This window comes from Chionomys nivalis, chromosome 9 (assembly GCF_950005125.1).
Source record: "Chionomys nivalis chromosome 9, mChiNiv1.1, whole genome shotgun sequence".
NCBI lineage: Eukaryota > Metazoa > Chordata > Mammalia > Rodentia > Cricetidae > Chionomys > Chionomys nivalis.
This window is the reverse complement of record NC_080094.1, coordinates 7129982-7145373: the sequence shown is the minus strand read 5'-3', so window position 1 is coordinate 7145373 and position 15392 is coordinate 7129982.

Below are 15392 nucleotides of genomic sequence, written 5' to 3'. Positions count from 1 at the left end.
AGCTTGGGAAGCCCTGCCTTTCCCCGAGGATCCATAACAGTGAATGAGTGCTTGCCAAGAGAGAGAGGGAAAGATGTTTCCCACAGTGGCTATACCACTCCTAACCTCCTTGTTTTCCTATAATAACTCACGTTTACCCATGCTCCAGAAAACAGCTCCCTGGGTGGGACCTTTGAGTTCTTGCTGAAGCTGTGTATGGTTGGATGGTAGGGTTAGTAAAGAACAGAGTGGCTGCAGAAGACCATATCTAACACCATCCTGGTTAAGGAGGTGTCTGGTTTCTGACATCAAGCAAAACAATCAGCCGGATTTGGCATTTCCTCCTCCTGGTCTTCCTCCAGGTCCTCCATCCGTCCCCTTGCTTTCGCAAGCTTCTAGGGAGCTTGGAGCCTCCCTCGGCTTGTTTCCTATGGCACATCTACACTGTGGCATCTTCTATCTCCCTCGCCCTTGCTCTGGAGCTCCCTCTTACCTAGTCACAGTTGTGACCCTGTTGCTGCTTCTCGGCTGCTCTGGAATCTTCAGATCTGTGTGGGGTGGTGTGGCATGTGAATTCAGGTGACTGAGCAGGACAACAGATCCTCCAGCACTGGAGGTGCAGGTGGTTGTGAGTTGCCTGACCTGAGTTCTGGGAACCTAACTGGAGCACTCCACAAGAGTAATATGTGAGCATAACAACCAAGCTCTTTCCAGTCCCAATGTGAATTCCTTTTCCATCAAGTGCGAAGAATATTTAAAGGGGCCACTAGTTAGTTCTGGAACATTTTCTCCTATGTTCCTGGCGTTTCCTCATTCTGGAGCTACTTCTTGGATCTGTCTGGAATCTTCTTCCTCCATTCACCTCCTTCCTTTTTACTTATCCCTCCTCCTCTGTGATGACACTGTTTGACAACAGTCCTGGCCACCTACTGACTTGCAGTCCAGGGCTTTCTCTGAAAAGGTTGATTTACATCCACAGCTCGTCTCTGATAAGCGATTTCCCCCAGAGTTGTGTCTTTGTGTGTTCATTTGTCTAAGGCAATTCCATTCCTTTTTCATGTTTCAATTTGCCTGGAGCCTTACTCCAAATCTCTTTATGAAAAAAATTAAATAAAATAAATCACAAAGTTTTCCTTGGAAATGATCTGAAGATGCTGGAATGAGTATAAAATGGAATCACGTCTGTCTTTCTATAACCATTGTAAGGGACTCAAAGCAGGCCCTGAAGGCCACCAGTTGGTCTTGTTACTACAGAAAATAAGGTATTTTTCCTATTAATTAGCAACTTTTAATCTTCAAAGCAATAAATAAAATCACTCATTTTGTCTGACTTGTATCAAAAATCTTTTTTATTTTGTTTTGTTTTGTTTTTGTTGGCATTTTAACTCAGTAGCATCTTCAAAAGGGATCCGACATACTAGTGTTTAGGGACAAAAACCACAAAGCTACCTTTTATAGTCTCAGTGAGAGACTTAAATTTAAAACCCCATAGAAACTCAAGAAGGGGTATAGAATTAGGTATTTGTTGTGAAATAAGTTTAATGCAGGACATACCTTCATAGATGAATAAGCTTGACTCCTTTTTCAGAACAGAAAGTGGCTTCAGTGAGACTTTAGCTATGGAGTAGGAGTTCATGCCTTAGACAAACAGAAAGGGCAATGTGGAGAAACAGCAGAAAGTACAAAGGAAAACCAGGGTCTTGACCCCAAGGAAGGCACAAAAGCCCCAAGTCATAACGGAGCCAGGATGGGAAATGAAGGCCAGAATCACAAAGCAAGAAGTGAGGTCTTTGGAGAAAAGAGAGTCAGAGAGGTGAGCAGAATTCAGACTTTCTGGAGACACCATCAAATGCCAGAGTGGTCAATGCTTGAGTCATTCCCATCTTTTGAATATTACAGTGTTTTTTAACAGCATAGCACAGCCTGTCAGAAGTCCAAAAACAGCAATACTGTCTACCGTTCCCTTTAAACAAACCAGGGCCTTGACAGCAACTCGACAGCGCAATGTTAAGTGTGATATCCATGAGATTGTGGGTCCGAAAAAAGAGGCGAACTCAATGCTCTGTTCATGTCTTCAGGATAGGATGCTTGCTCAGTCAGGCTTGAAGCTGCGTTCTGTCTCTTTCCAATCCCATCAGTATTTCTCTGTAATTAAGTATATAAATATACTAATACTTACCCAAAATCAGAAACCTAAACTTGGACCTTTAACAAATATGCAGTGTGGTCTTTCTTTTCCAAGTCCCCCTGACTGACCTGGGGCAGATGTTAGGATTCCTGCAGCTGGGCTGTCTTCATCAGTGGAATGGGTGCTGCTGACCCAAAGGATGACAATTATCATTCTGAATTTATAAAACCCTCAAAAATCAGACTTAACATCTTGTGTCTCTCTGATAGGTAAATTACCTTGAAGCATGTTTTATTTATGTCTTCATGTGTTGATGTCTTTTATCCCCTTGCATGCAAATCCTTCATTATTTTTTTCTTTTTCTTGGAATGCAATTTTCATAACCACAGCGAGACTCAAAGAAAAACTCTGGGAATTACCCTTTTTAATCCAGTGGGTTCAGATGGATATTCTGAATAAATTGCACTCAGATGTATTAATCTCCCAACGTGGCAGGATATATGAATCAGCCTCTCCAGGAAGCTGGCAGTGGGTTTCGTTGTTTTCTGTTTGAAGCCACTGTTAAAATCATTTCCAGGATCTGTCTAGCAGACTCCACGAGGGAGACCTCGTGTTAGCAGAATGAGTGATGCCCCATTTGCAGCAGAACTTCCCCGTGTAAACAAATACGCTCACATTTTAAGTCCTTCTTGGTAAGAATCAGCTAAGCAAGTGGAAGATAAAATCGAGGGAAAATAATTATCTATTACAGAACCTACCACTTGACACCTTTAGTATATATAATTGAAGTGTTTACAATAGGTTTTTAAATTTTTACTTATGTGTAAATGCACATAAGTATAGTGCCTACAGAAGCCAGAAGGGGGCATCGGATCCTCCAGAACTGGAGTTACAGCCATGGGTTCTCTGGCAAAGTAGCAAGTGCTTTTAAGTACAGAGTCACCTCCCCTGCCCCATTATTAAATATTTCTAAAAAGTGCTTGTATTTAAGTTTTTTTACAATATGTCTTTTAAAATAAATTTTGAAGTCAACCTTCAAATCCCTGGCATAACTGTGTGCTATTCAAGTCTGATGGTTCGTGATAAAGAACCTCATCATCACAAGTGAGACATTGCATCATATACCTGACTCACTTTTCCCGTCGGAGGGAGGATTCATCCCCCTTTATGCTAATGACTTTATTTTATACTGTACACTACCATCCACTTTCCACAGGTCCATGATGTACAACCTCAGGTGAAAATGTTGAAGTCTAATGACTCAAAATCTAAACTTGCTGAATTAGATGGAATGACTGAGGTAAGATCTTACTTCCGGTAATGCTAAATTTGGGTGCTCCGTTAAAACGAGTTTTTTTGTTTTGTTTTGTTTTGGTTTTTAAACTCTTCAACTTAAATTGTTTTCATCCATGTTGGATCTACTCCTTCATTTCTGCACATGACCAAATGGTCTCACTGATGAGTCCCAACTTGTATGCTATCCTCTGAGCAACCAACCACATGGCGTATCACTCCCCAGTCCATTCAGCAAGAAGGGTGGTCACCGTCTCAGTTTGGGCTGCAGTCTCCTCCATAAACTCCTCGTTGTAACACAGAATGCAACACTGAGTGACTCCACCAGACCCACACAGGGTGAGGATGGAGCAAAGGAAAGGAAGAGGTGAGTGTCTCCCAGGGTGGGGCAAGAGTTCTTTCCCTAGAAGGAAGAGGAATATGCTTTGGGTGTGGGAAGATAGCTTCATTTGTCCATTACCTGAAAGGACTCTGTTGCTTCCCAGCAATGCCCCCGTTTGCCCTCCTCACTCCTTCCTAATAGCAAGAGGTGGTTATATCATACACATCGATGAGAGCATGTTCTGGAGAGAGCAGCAGAGACAGCTCATTGATAACTGTGCTTGTATCCAAGACTGACAGCCTGAGTCCAATCCCCAGGAATCAGAGAAGGAAGGAAACGATTCCCATGGGATATCCTCTGGTCTCCACACAAGGGTCACGACCTACACATGCCACAACCCTCACTTCATGTCCACGCAAACAAAATAAACAAATAAAATTAAATGATACATGTTGGATAGGTAATGGGTGGAGGGGACGTTGGCTAGCATACTTGGAGATGGATAAGATGGTTCGGCTATCTAACAGAACTGTTTTCCAGTTTGGGAATCACAACTAGCTGATTGACCCTGGGAGCAATCACTATACAGACCCCTATTTCTTCTCTTGAAAATTGGGGAAAACAACATAAGGATTTGGGGAAGAAAGGATGGGAGACACATACATAATTTACATAAGTCTAGGTATTGGTTGGGTTTGAAAAAGTTAAAGATATGCTCCGCTAAAATACTATTCTATTAGCAGAATTATTGTTTAAATCTAATTTAGTTGTGCATGAATATTTTAGTATTAAAATATACTTATCTTTATGTGATTAATAACATCATTTAATACCTGCTGATTATAACTTAAACATATCCAATAAATTGCAATACAATATCAGGGTGGCTATGTTTATGAAATAAAATGGAAGTCATTATTGAAGGAAATTCCCTATTCAAGACATTTTTTTACTGAAACACGTATCATTTCAGTGTTAGGGATGGACTGGTAATTTTCTCACTAGGAAGAAGTACAAAGGGCATGTACAAAAGAAAGATCTTTTATGCCCATAGACAAATAATATTTTATTCTTTCTCTCTTTCTGTTTACCTCAGGCTCAGGAAGACTTAGAGATAATATTGTGGTAGAGTTGCCATTTGTGTGTATAATATAAAAACTGAATACATATTAAATCTGTTGCTTTCTGGCTTCTGTATGTCTCCGAAGCCTCTCCGGTGGTGTGAGCTCAACTGTGCTCTGCAATTACAAACAACCTCAGTGAGATAAAAGCGATGAGCGTGTGTATCCTGATAAGCCACCTATTGGCAATACCTCTAGTGTTGTTTGAGGAGAAAGATGGGGCCAATAAACACAGATAATCCTTCAACCATTGGGTTGACATTGAATTTCCTCATGCATGGCATTTCTTTGGTTCACAGGCAAAAGATGAGGTCCTAATATTCAGCGCATCTTAATTGGATGCTGAATGACATCAACTCTCTATCAGTGAGGGTCCGCCTAAAAACATAGTTTGGGCTGGTGTTAAACAGGCAGAAACTAGAACATATTCAGATCAGTACAACACCAAATCCTAACCCTGCAGTGTGCAGGCATAAAATATCAAAGATTGAAAGAGGAGGGGATGTGTATCATATAGTCTAGGACTGCAGCCCACTGAATGGTGCCACTGCATTTACAGTGGGCTTTCCAACGTTCATTAACCCAATCCTTAAACTCTCCCTCATACAGACACCTAAGTTTGTTTCCATGGTGATTCTAAATCCTGTTGTCCTAGTTAGAGTCACTATTGCTATGAGGAGAATCCATGACCAAAGCAGCTTGAGGAGGCAAGGGTTCATTGGATCATGATTCCAAATTAATCTTTGTTGTAGAAGCAATCGGGGCAGGAACTTAAACAGCAACTCAGAAGTAGGAGCTGATGCAGAGGCCATGGAGGAGTGCAGGCTTGCTCATCATGGCTTGTTCAAACTCTTACAGACCCCATGGACAGCAAAACACACCGTGGCCTGGGCTCCCCCAACCCATCAATCACTTATTAAGAAAATGCCCTGCAGCAATGGGGAGGCTTTTTCTCAGCTGAGGTTCCCTCCTTTCAGATGACTCTAGCTTGTGTCAAGTTGGCATGGAGCTAGCCAGGACATCTGTCAAGTTAACCATCCAGATTTACCATCACTGGAGTCTCCAAGGCATTTGAGGAGAGACTATGAGTTCCAGGAGCAGCAGCTGGAACTGGAAGAAGTGGTGGTTGGGAAGTCATTGCCAAGACGCACCGTCATCAACATGGTAGCACACCGGGACAGTCTCCCTCCCAGGGGAAGGCTCACCGGGTTATTAATCCGGCCAATATTTAGTGCACCTTTCCCCAAATATCCTCCACCTCTGTCTCTTTCTAAACTAAAACACTTTCATTAAAAGCCTAGAACATTGAAAAGAAAAATCCCACCTTCCGATGGACTCCTTATTCCTCACCGTGTTTTCCTAAAGAACCAATTTCCATTTGGGCTTTGGTTACAATACAGTACGAGTAGTCACTTTAATGTAACATATAATGTAAAAGTATCAATTTGGGTTCATTTCCATTGAAATGTTTGAACACGTGTGTGTGTGTGTGTGTGTGTGTTCATGTATGGGTGCATATGTGTACCTGTGTGTGGATGGAGGCCAGAGATTGCCATCAGGTCTCCTCCTGAAATGCTCTTCACCTTCATTTTCTGAGACAGGATCTGTCAAAGAAACTGGCTTTCACCAGTCAGTAAGACCCAGGGGATCAGCACATGAAGGGATCAGCCCACGGTCACCTTCCCCGGTGCTGCGGGAACAGATGCCCGCCACCACCCGCAGTTTTTGTTACATGGATGCTGGAGATCGGAACTCGGGGGTTTGTGCTTGCAAAGCAAAGCAAAGCAAAGCGAGTGCGCTACTCAACAGCTGCAAAGGTTTGAGTAAATATCCGTGCTGTGGCTGGCCTTGTGCAACTAGAGCTTTCGAAAACTGTTCGACAAGCCACACAGGAACTGGCACCGTGACTCATGTCTTCATTGAGAGTCCCCAGGGCCTCATCAGTACCTGCCACAGGGTAAATACTTGATAAATGTTTGTCGAATGAATGAAAGAATTAAGTAATTAATATGCCGTGTTTATCCTTTGGCTTCTCATTTTCTCTTCACACAACCCCTGGAGGAAGTGTGCTTGCATTTGAAAACCACTGCTCAATAGGATGCAAATTGAAGCCAAGGCCCAGAGCTCACGGAGACAAATTAGAGAAACCATTTCTCTTTGCTCTGTGATTTTATTAGCTGAATTATGGGTGCGGCTTGTGTCATGGATCAGACAGCTCAGGCTCATGGGTCTATGGACCCAGAATTCAGCAATTACTCAATTAATATGATTAATGAAGGCATTAAAAGGAGCACGGCGTGGTCACAGAGGGCCTTGTGCCTCAGAGTCGTGGGAACCACACCAGATCTGTGGAAGATGAGTTCATTTTGAGTGAATCACACTCCAGAGGATGCCTGGTTCTCCTCCAGTGCCTCCATATGTCTTCTGCCTCCTTGATTCCCGTCTGTCTCCTGGAGTTGCTCACGATTTTCGCAAATTGTCATTTCTGCGCATGTTGCGTGGATGCTGTTACTCCAAATTATCTCTAAAGTCTCAAATATTGGGAAGAGAGCTAATTCTGCTCTTAGGACTCTATGAGAAAGCATGAGTTAAGCAGTGGGTACCATGGCCCACAGTGGGATAACACAGTCAGGATGGAGGAGGAGAGTTGCAGACTCTAAGTATTTGGGGTCTTAGAGATAGCTCAGTGGTTAGATCAATTGCTGCTCAAGTGCAGAGACCAGAGTTCAGATCTCTGGAACACTTGCAGATGCACATGGGTATTTCCAGTCTTGGAAAAAAAACATAAGGCATGAATTCACCAGGCAGACTAGCCATGTCTGCCAACTCTGGGCCTAAGAAACACTACTTTAAAGGGGAAAGATGTAAAGAAATCAGAGAGAGATTCTAGACATCAACCTCTGGCCTCCACAGGAACCTGTACATACATGTACACACACACACATGCACGCACACACACACACACACGCATGTGCACACACATGCACACACACATACGCACACAAACATAAAAAGTAAGTTAAATTCTTTTCCCTCAGGGAGATAATAAACACTTTTTAAAGAAACAATCACCTTTGAGAACTATAATCACCACCAAGGCATGGGGCACACGCCTTTAATCCCAGGACTCAGGAGGCAGAGGCAGGTGGATCTGAGTTTGAAGCCAGCCTAAGTCCGCAGCACTAGTTCCAGGACAGCTAGGGCTGTTACACAGAAAAATCCTGTCTCAAAGAAGTAAATATACAAAAAAAGAAATGTAATTACCATTGCCAATTCATTTAATGAGGCCACAATCCCCTTAATACCCAAACCACACAAAGATTCAACAAAAGAGAGAGAGAGAGAGAGAGAGAGAGAGAGGAGAGAATAACAGACCAGTCTCTCTCATGAACATAGATGCAAAAATACTCAATAAAATACTCACAAACCAAATCCAAGAACATATCCAAAAGATCACTCACCACGATCAAGTGGGCTTCATCCCAAAGATGCAGGGTCATTCAACATATGAAAATGTCAAAGTAATCCACCATATAAGCAAACTGAAAAAAAAAAAAAAAAAACAAACACCCATATGATCATCTCAATTAGATGCTGAAAAAGCCTTTGAAAATTCCAACACCCCTTTATGATAAAAGTCTTAGAGAGAAATCAGGAATACAAGGAACATTCCTAAATATAATCAAAAGCAATATATAGCAAGCTGACAGCCAACATCAAATTAAAAGGAGAGAAACTCAAAGCAGTTCCACTAAAATCCATACCTATTCAATATAGTACTCAAAGTTCTAGGTAGAACAATAAAACAACAAAAGAATGTCAAGGGGATACAAATCAGAAAGGAAGGAGTCAAAGTACCAATATCATATCACAGATGATAATGATAGTCTAGTCAAGGACATCACAAGGAAACCACAGAATCAAGGGATCTGGGCTCATAGGGGCTCACAGAGACTGAACTGACAACCAGGCAGCCTGCATGGCACTGAGCTAGGCCTTCTGCATATATGTGACAGTTGTGTGGCTTGCTCTTCTTGTGGGACTCCTAACAGTGGGAGCAGGGACTGTCTCTGACCCTTTTACTGGCTTTTGGGGCCCTCCTCCTCCTACTAGGTTGCCTCATCCAGCCTTAATACAAGGTGAGAATACTTAGTCTTGCACGGCTGCTGGCCCAGGTCAGCGTTTTAAGGAACTAAGAAGGCCCTGTTCCCTCCAGCCTGCATCTGGGGAGGGAAAAGCAGAAGTTTCTACTAAGCTGGATGTATGTCACAGTAAACATCAAATCTCTAGACAGCTGGTTTATTTCCATACTCAGGATCAATTCCTACACTTTCCTTCCATATTCAACTCTCAGGAAGTCAAGTTGTAGCTAAAACCAAAGGCATCCAACAGTAGCAGCAAGAATAGAATGGGCAGTTGCTTTTAATTTTATTCTTTATGCCCATCCCCCCATTTATTCCACATCTAAAGTCCCTCCTGGCGGATGGCAAGGAGTCAGTGATTTACAATTCCCTTCCTCTGACGTGGATCTCAGATCCTATTTCAATGTCTACAGGCGCCCTGCAGGCAGGCAGATCTAGACAGGGAAGAGGTGCAAAATCTTAGATAATTGTGTATGATCTAGGGAGTTCAAAGGCAAGTTGAAAGCCCCAGGAAAGGCCTGGGAGGAAAGAGGCAGGCCAACCCTGTCTTACTCAACCAGAGAGAGGACACAGACTTTAGCAATGAGGGACAAGGACAAAGTATCAGGAAACCAAAGCTATCGTGATTGAGCTGGAAAGGGGTTATCTGGAAAGAGGGATTTGGTGCAAACATGTCGGGGTTTCTGAGAAACAGGAGTTGAAAACAGGTGCCTGGACCTCCTGCCTGCTTCTCCTCTAAAAGGTCCAAAGATGAAGGAACAGCCCTAAGGGGGAAGAGTGGGGGAGGGGGAGGAAGGCTGGCTGCACTGGGTGTAATCAGCGCACTCTGTACTGAAGTAGCTCCCCGAGCCCATGTGCTGTGAATTATGCTCATGAGGAGCAGTGAAGAAAGGAAGCATCTGCCTTAGATTTGCTGACCCAGGCTATGTTTCCTCTTCCTAGTATTAGAATTTCCTTTTCTACCTGATTTCATAGACACTCACCATAACACCTTCAATCCTCTCCATCCCTACCCACAAAGGCCTAGTTTTGCAGTTTCTCTTCAAACCTTCACCTCAGCCAGGGTTGTCAGCACCATCTGTGATCTGATGTCATTGATTTCCCACCCCCAATCCTCTTCCTCACCAAGCCCAACCAACAGGCTCAGGAACTAAATACATCACTTTGTTGTTTTTCTGAGACCTCATAGTTATTACACAGCAATAGCTGACTTATACAATTAATAAGTGTTACTAACATATAGATAGCCAAACCAGAGTCAACAGTGATTTAAGAGTTGTTATGAAATTGTGAATGGAGGAATGAGGATGTAGGAGCGGGGAGCATACCCAAGCCATAGAGACTAGACTAGGATGGACAAAGGAGCTGAGTGGATCTTCCTTCGTCCTGGATGCAGGCACGGCCAACTCAATACTGAAAATCAATGTCAGAGATATTTACACAACATTTTCTGGGATTACTTTTGACATAAATCAATAATATACCTACTACGCATAGAAAGAGCTGACTGCCTTGGAGAACAAGACAAGCACCGAGCAAAGAGAGCCCTGATCTTCCAAAGCAATAATACTCATCAACTCAGAGCGCACCTGTGCTTTTGTATCCTGTTGGTTATTTAAGCAGAGGACAGTGGAGCCAATCGCATCCTGTGGGTGATTTAAGTATGAACAGAAAGTTTGATGTTTTGTGAAAATGGAAATTTTCGGTTAAGCAAAACTTGGGTCCTAGCATGCATGCTGCTTCCAAAAAAAAAAAAAACACAACAACAAAACAAAAACAGCAAGAAACCTTAAATATGTTCTGCAGTCCGCTAAGATTCACGCGTTCATAAGAAGGTTGTTGGTTGGCATTAAAACGGTAAAAATTAATAAAGCTTTACTTTACTTCTAATATATCAAAAACTGTTAATATGGGGGCTAAAATATGGCTCAGTAGTTAAGAGCATTTGTTGCAATTCCAAGGGGACCTAAGTTCTGCTCCCAGAACCTACATTTAAGGGCCACCTGTAATTCTATTTCCAGGGATGCAATGCCTTTTTCTGGACTCCTCAGGTAACTGCACACACACACACACACACACACACATTTATTATATATTTATATATAAATACTTATGAATTTACATATAAATACAAACACATATATATAAAATCAAACACAGGTACATGCATACACATAATTAAAAATAATAAAATACATCTTTAAAACAATAAAAATAAGTCTTGTAAAAGAAGACTAGGGAGAATTTGGGGAAACCACAGGCAGAGCTGCGACCACAGGACACCATCTTCTGCTGGGATGATGTGAGGGGCTGCTTGCTGAGATTTTCTGAAGAGTTGCCTTTAAGAACCAGCATAGGACCAAACTAGGCCCTCTGAATGTGGATGACAGTGTATGACTGGGGCGGTCTGTGGGGCCACTGGCATGGAGACCAGAATTGATCCCTACTGCTTGAACTGGCTTTTTGGAACCCATTCTCTTTGGAGGGATACCCTGTTCAGCCTAGATAGAGTGGGGAGGTCCGTGGTCCTACCTCAAAGCAATTTTGACTCTCCATGGGAAGCCTTACCCTCTCTGAGGAGTGAATAGGAGGTAGGGGTGGGGGAAAGGTGGAGGGAGCAGGGGGAAGGGACAGAGTGGGAACTGTAAAATTTCAATTTAATAATAGTTAAGAATGAAAAAAAGAACCTAACAGAAGAGTTAGCGGGAAAGAAAAGGCCATCATTTCCTGGGACAGCCTGGACTACTGTCTTTCCCATCAGGTTTCTAAATGTAACCCATTTAATCTGTATAATATTACTTATATACTTTTTTTTTTTTTTTGATTTTTCGAGACAGGGTTTCTCCATAGCTTTTAGTTCTTGTCCTGGAACTAGCTCTTGTAGACCAGGCTGGCCTCGAACTCACAGAGATCCACCTGCCTCTGCCTCCCAAGTGCTGGGATTAAAGGCGTGCGCCACCACCGCCCGGCTACTTGTATACGTTTTAAGGGATGGCCATTTGATAGTAAAGGGGGGAAATGGAAAGGAGAAATTATGTTATTGTATTATAATTTTAAAAAGTAATTAATTATAAATATTTTAAAATTTTAATTATATGGGTATGTTTGTAGTTTTGTGTTTGGTGGATGAGGGTAGTGCATATGAGTAAAGTGTGTGTGTGTGTGTGTGTGTGTGTCACAAAATTTATTGAAAAAAGAGCATCCGGATTTGAAAGAGAGTAGGAAGGAGTCTGTGGAAGGATTTGGAGGTGGGAAAGAGAAGGGAAAATTTACATAATTATATTGTAAACTCAAAAATTAAAAAAGGACAGTATGATATACACAAGAAGTGTCACACCGAGACAATAACTGAAAAAGATGAGAGCTTATTTTGGCTTATGGTTCTAGAGGCCACAGTCAGTAGGCCCAGCGTTGGGGGGCCCTGTGTGAGGCAGTATATCAAGCTGGCGGCCATGGCTGAGGGAGCATCTCACCTCATGGTGAAGGAGTAAAGATAGAGGTGGGAGGAGGCCCAGGTCCTGCAAGCTGCTTCAGGACACGATCCTGAAACGTAAAACATTCCCCAGGTAGCACCTTTAAGAGTTTCCACCACCACCAGTGACAGTGGCCTGAGAACTCAGCCTTTAGCACAAAGGGGACAGGGAGACAGGGCAGGACCAGCCTCTAGTGCAGAGGAACTGTCCTTGCTTCAGACCTAGCGCCCAGCCTGTGTGGTCTCCTCTCCTTGCAGCAGAGCCTTAGATTTCTGATCATGCTATGTGCACCTCCTCTGGACTCCATCTCCAAGTCCCGCAGACTGACTGGCTGTCTGGCCAGGCCACTTGACAAAACAGCTAAAGGCGTTACAGAGCCCTGCTTATCCCCAAGATTTGCTGGATTTGCAGATGCAAAAGTCATAGCCAACTGCTATTCGTACTCTCTAGGATGCAATCTTACTAGTTTTAGTAAAACTTAACAAAAATAAATGAAAAAGAAGTTATAGTTAAGTGGATGCTAACTTCTCTTTCTTCCCCTCCTCTTTGTCCCTTCCTCCCTCACTCCTTCCATCCCTTCTCTCCCCTTTATCATCCTCCCTCTGTCTCTAGATAAGCATTACCTATGCACAGATAGGCTCCCTTTATGTCACTTCACCTTTTCCTCCTCTCATCACAACGACTCTCATTTTCTGCACATACCATCCCATGCCTAGTTTTTTATGTCTATTACATACGAACGTATCCACACAGAATATCCCTTTTTGCTTTGTGTGTTTGCTGAATCATCTCCACCATAATATTCTTGTAAATTACCCTCTCCTAGGCCGCCTTCGGTGAACATTCTGTCTACCACAGTTAACTAGGCTGGTACACCTGGTCTAGTTCATCATTTTATCTGAAGTAACCTATTCTACAGACAGAGTACCATTTTACCCCCACACACCAATCAGGGGACAGTTGGTTTCCTTCCGCAAATACTAGACCCTTTTCTCATTCAAGAAAAGTGGTCAGCATGGTCATTAAGTAATAGCTCGAAATTTTCTACTTTGCTCTTTATACAAAGAACGATACGGTCATTTGGACTGACTACCGTGGCTAAACATGCCTTTTGAGGATTTTCCAAAACAAACTAAATTTACCTGCTAGTTATTATCTCCCTTGGAAGCTACTAGAAGGCCAGTCACACTATTACAGAGTAATTGATGGAAATTGGCAGGATTCAAACTATTTTTTTCCTTTTTAAAGAATTTCCTTTGGCAATGCTAAGTTGATTTGTTTCCTCTGTAAGATTTAAAACTTTGACTGAAGCCAGTTCTTTCTTTCTACCCTGTGATCTTGTTCAGAGCAGAAAAGAAAGACAATATCGTCTGGCCCCTAATGCAAGCCTCGTCAGGAGCATTAGTGAATGGTGACGTATTCTTGATGCTTCTGTTTCCTGTGAATAATATCAGCTGATTTTTAAAAGTTCTTCTCAACAAGAGGATTCCCCACCCAGGAGAGCAAATGGCAATGTCGAGGACATTTCTGATGCCGGTAACCTGGATAAAGGATGCTCCTGCATCTAGGGCACAGAGTCTAAAGATGCTACCAACCACTACAGAGTACACAGGATGGCCCACTCCTGTACCCACCTCAGGCTCCTAACAAAGAACCATTGACTTAAAATGTCAATAGGGCTGAGACTGATAGATTCTCACGTGAGGAAGCAGAAGCCACCTTCTCATCTCTTTAGAAGAACACTGGACGGAAGTCTTACCTGATGCTGAATTTGGTTGAGACAATGTACCAGGTTCAAGGCAGAGTGCTCCTGTGGCAAACAAACCTAAGGAACAGATTATTAAACTGGGGCTACACTTGTCTTGGGCTGGGCATACAACCCTTTTCCCAGCAATGTACCCAGCAACCTGTTAGCTTTGCATAAAATTCCTTGATATTCTCTGTAGCACAAATAATAAAAACCCAGAGACAGAAATTGGGGTTCAACCTGAAGGTCAGAAAAGCAAAACAGTCAGCCTCTGTCTCTTACCTCTACGTCAGTCTGAAATGGTGATCCTGCCTCTCGGAATCTCAGAATGAGACTGTGTGTGAGAGCTGTCTCCTCCTAGCTCATATTCCTCTCTAGGGCTGGGATTAAAGGTGTACACCACTGGGATCTCAGGTATGCACTGCCCAGTTTCTATGGCAACTAGTGTGGCTATTGGGATTAAGGGTGTGTGTCACCACTGCCTGGTCTGTGAGGCTTACCAGTGGGGCTGTTTTTACTCCCTGGTTTCACGCAAGCTTTATTTATTAAAACACAAATGAAATATTACTGCAGTCCTCAACTATGTGAAGCTTTTTATTCCATCCTTGAATAGGAAGTCAAGAACCTGGCAACACAAGCCCCAAACTCTCGCCACTGGAAATTCTTCCAGTCCCCCGCATTCATACTCAGCTCTCCCGGACAGGCAACCTACTGCCACCATCCTCTGTGGTGTAATTCTAGCCTCCCCAGGAAGTTCCTCCAGGCCCTGATGAATGTGTCCTTTGGTGGCAGAGAACCATCAGCTTTGTTCACCTGAGAAATCCAGCATCCAGCCTCACCTTCCAGAGCTTACTGTCTGCCTCATGGGTTCTCCTACCATTGCACTGACCTCCTAGGAACAGCAGCAGATGGCTGGATGCACAGATGAATAGGAAGGACCTGCCTGGGGCTATGCCGGGAAGTCTGGGTGCTTTCAGACCAACCAGCTAGTCTGCATAACCATGACCTACATTGGTTGAAATCAACTCTCTGTGGAGACGACAATGGAGCTATGACACTGTGGCATTAAGCACGACCCTGGTACCTGGTCGTGCAGTCTTTGTGGTGCTTGCTTTTAAAGATCTTTGGACACTGGACTCAGTGAGATGTCCCCTTTCCAGACTCTAGAATCCTGTAGCCACATGGGA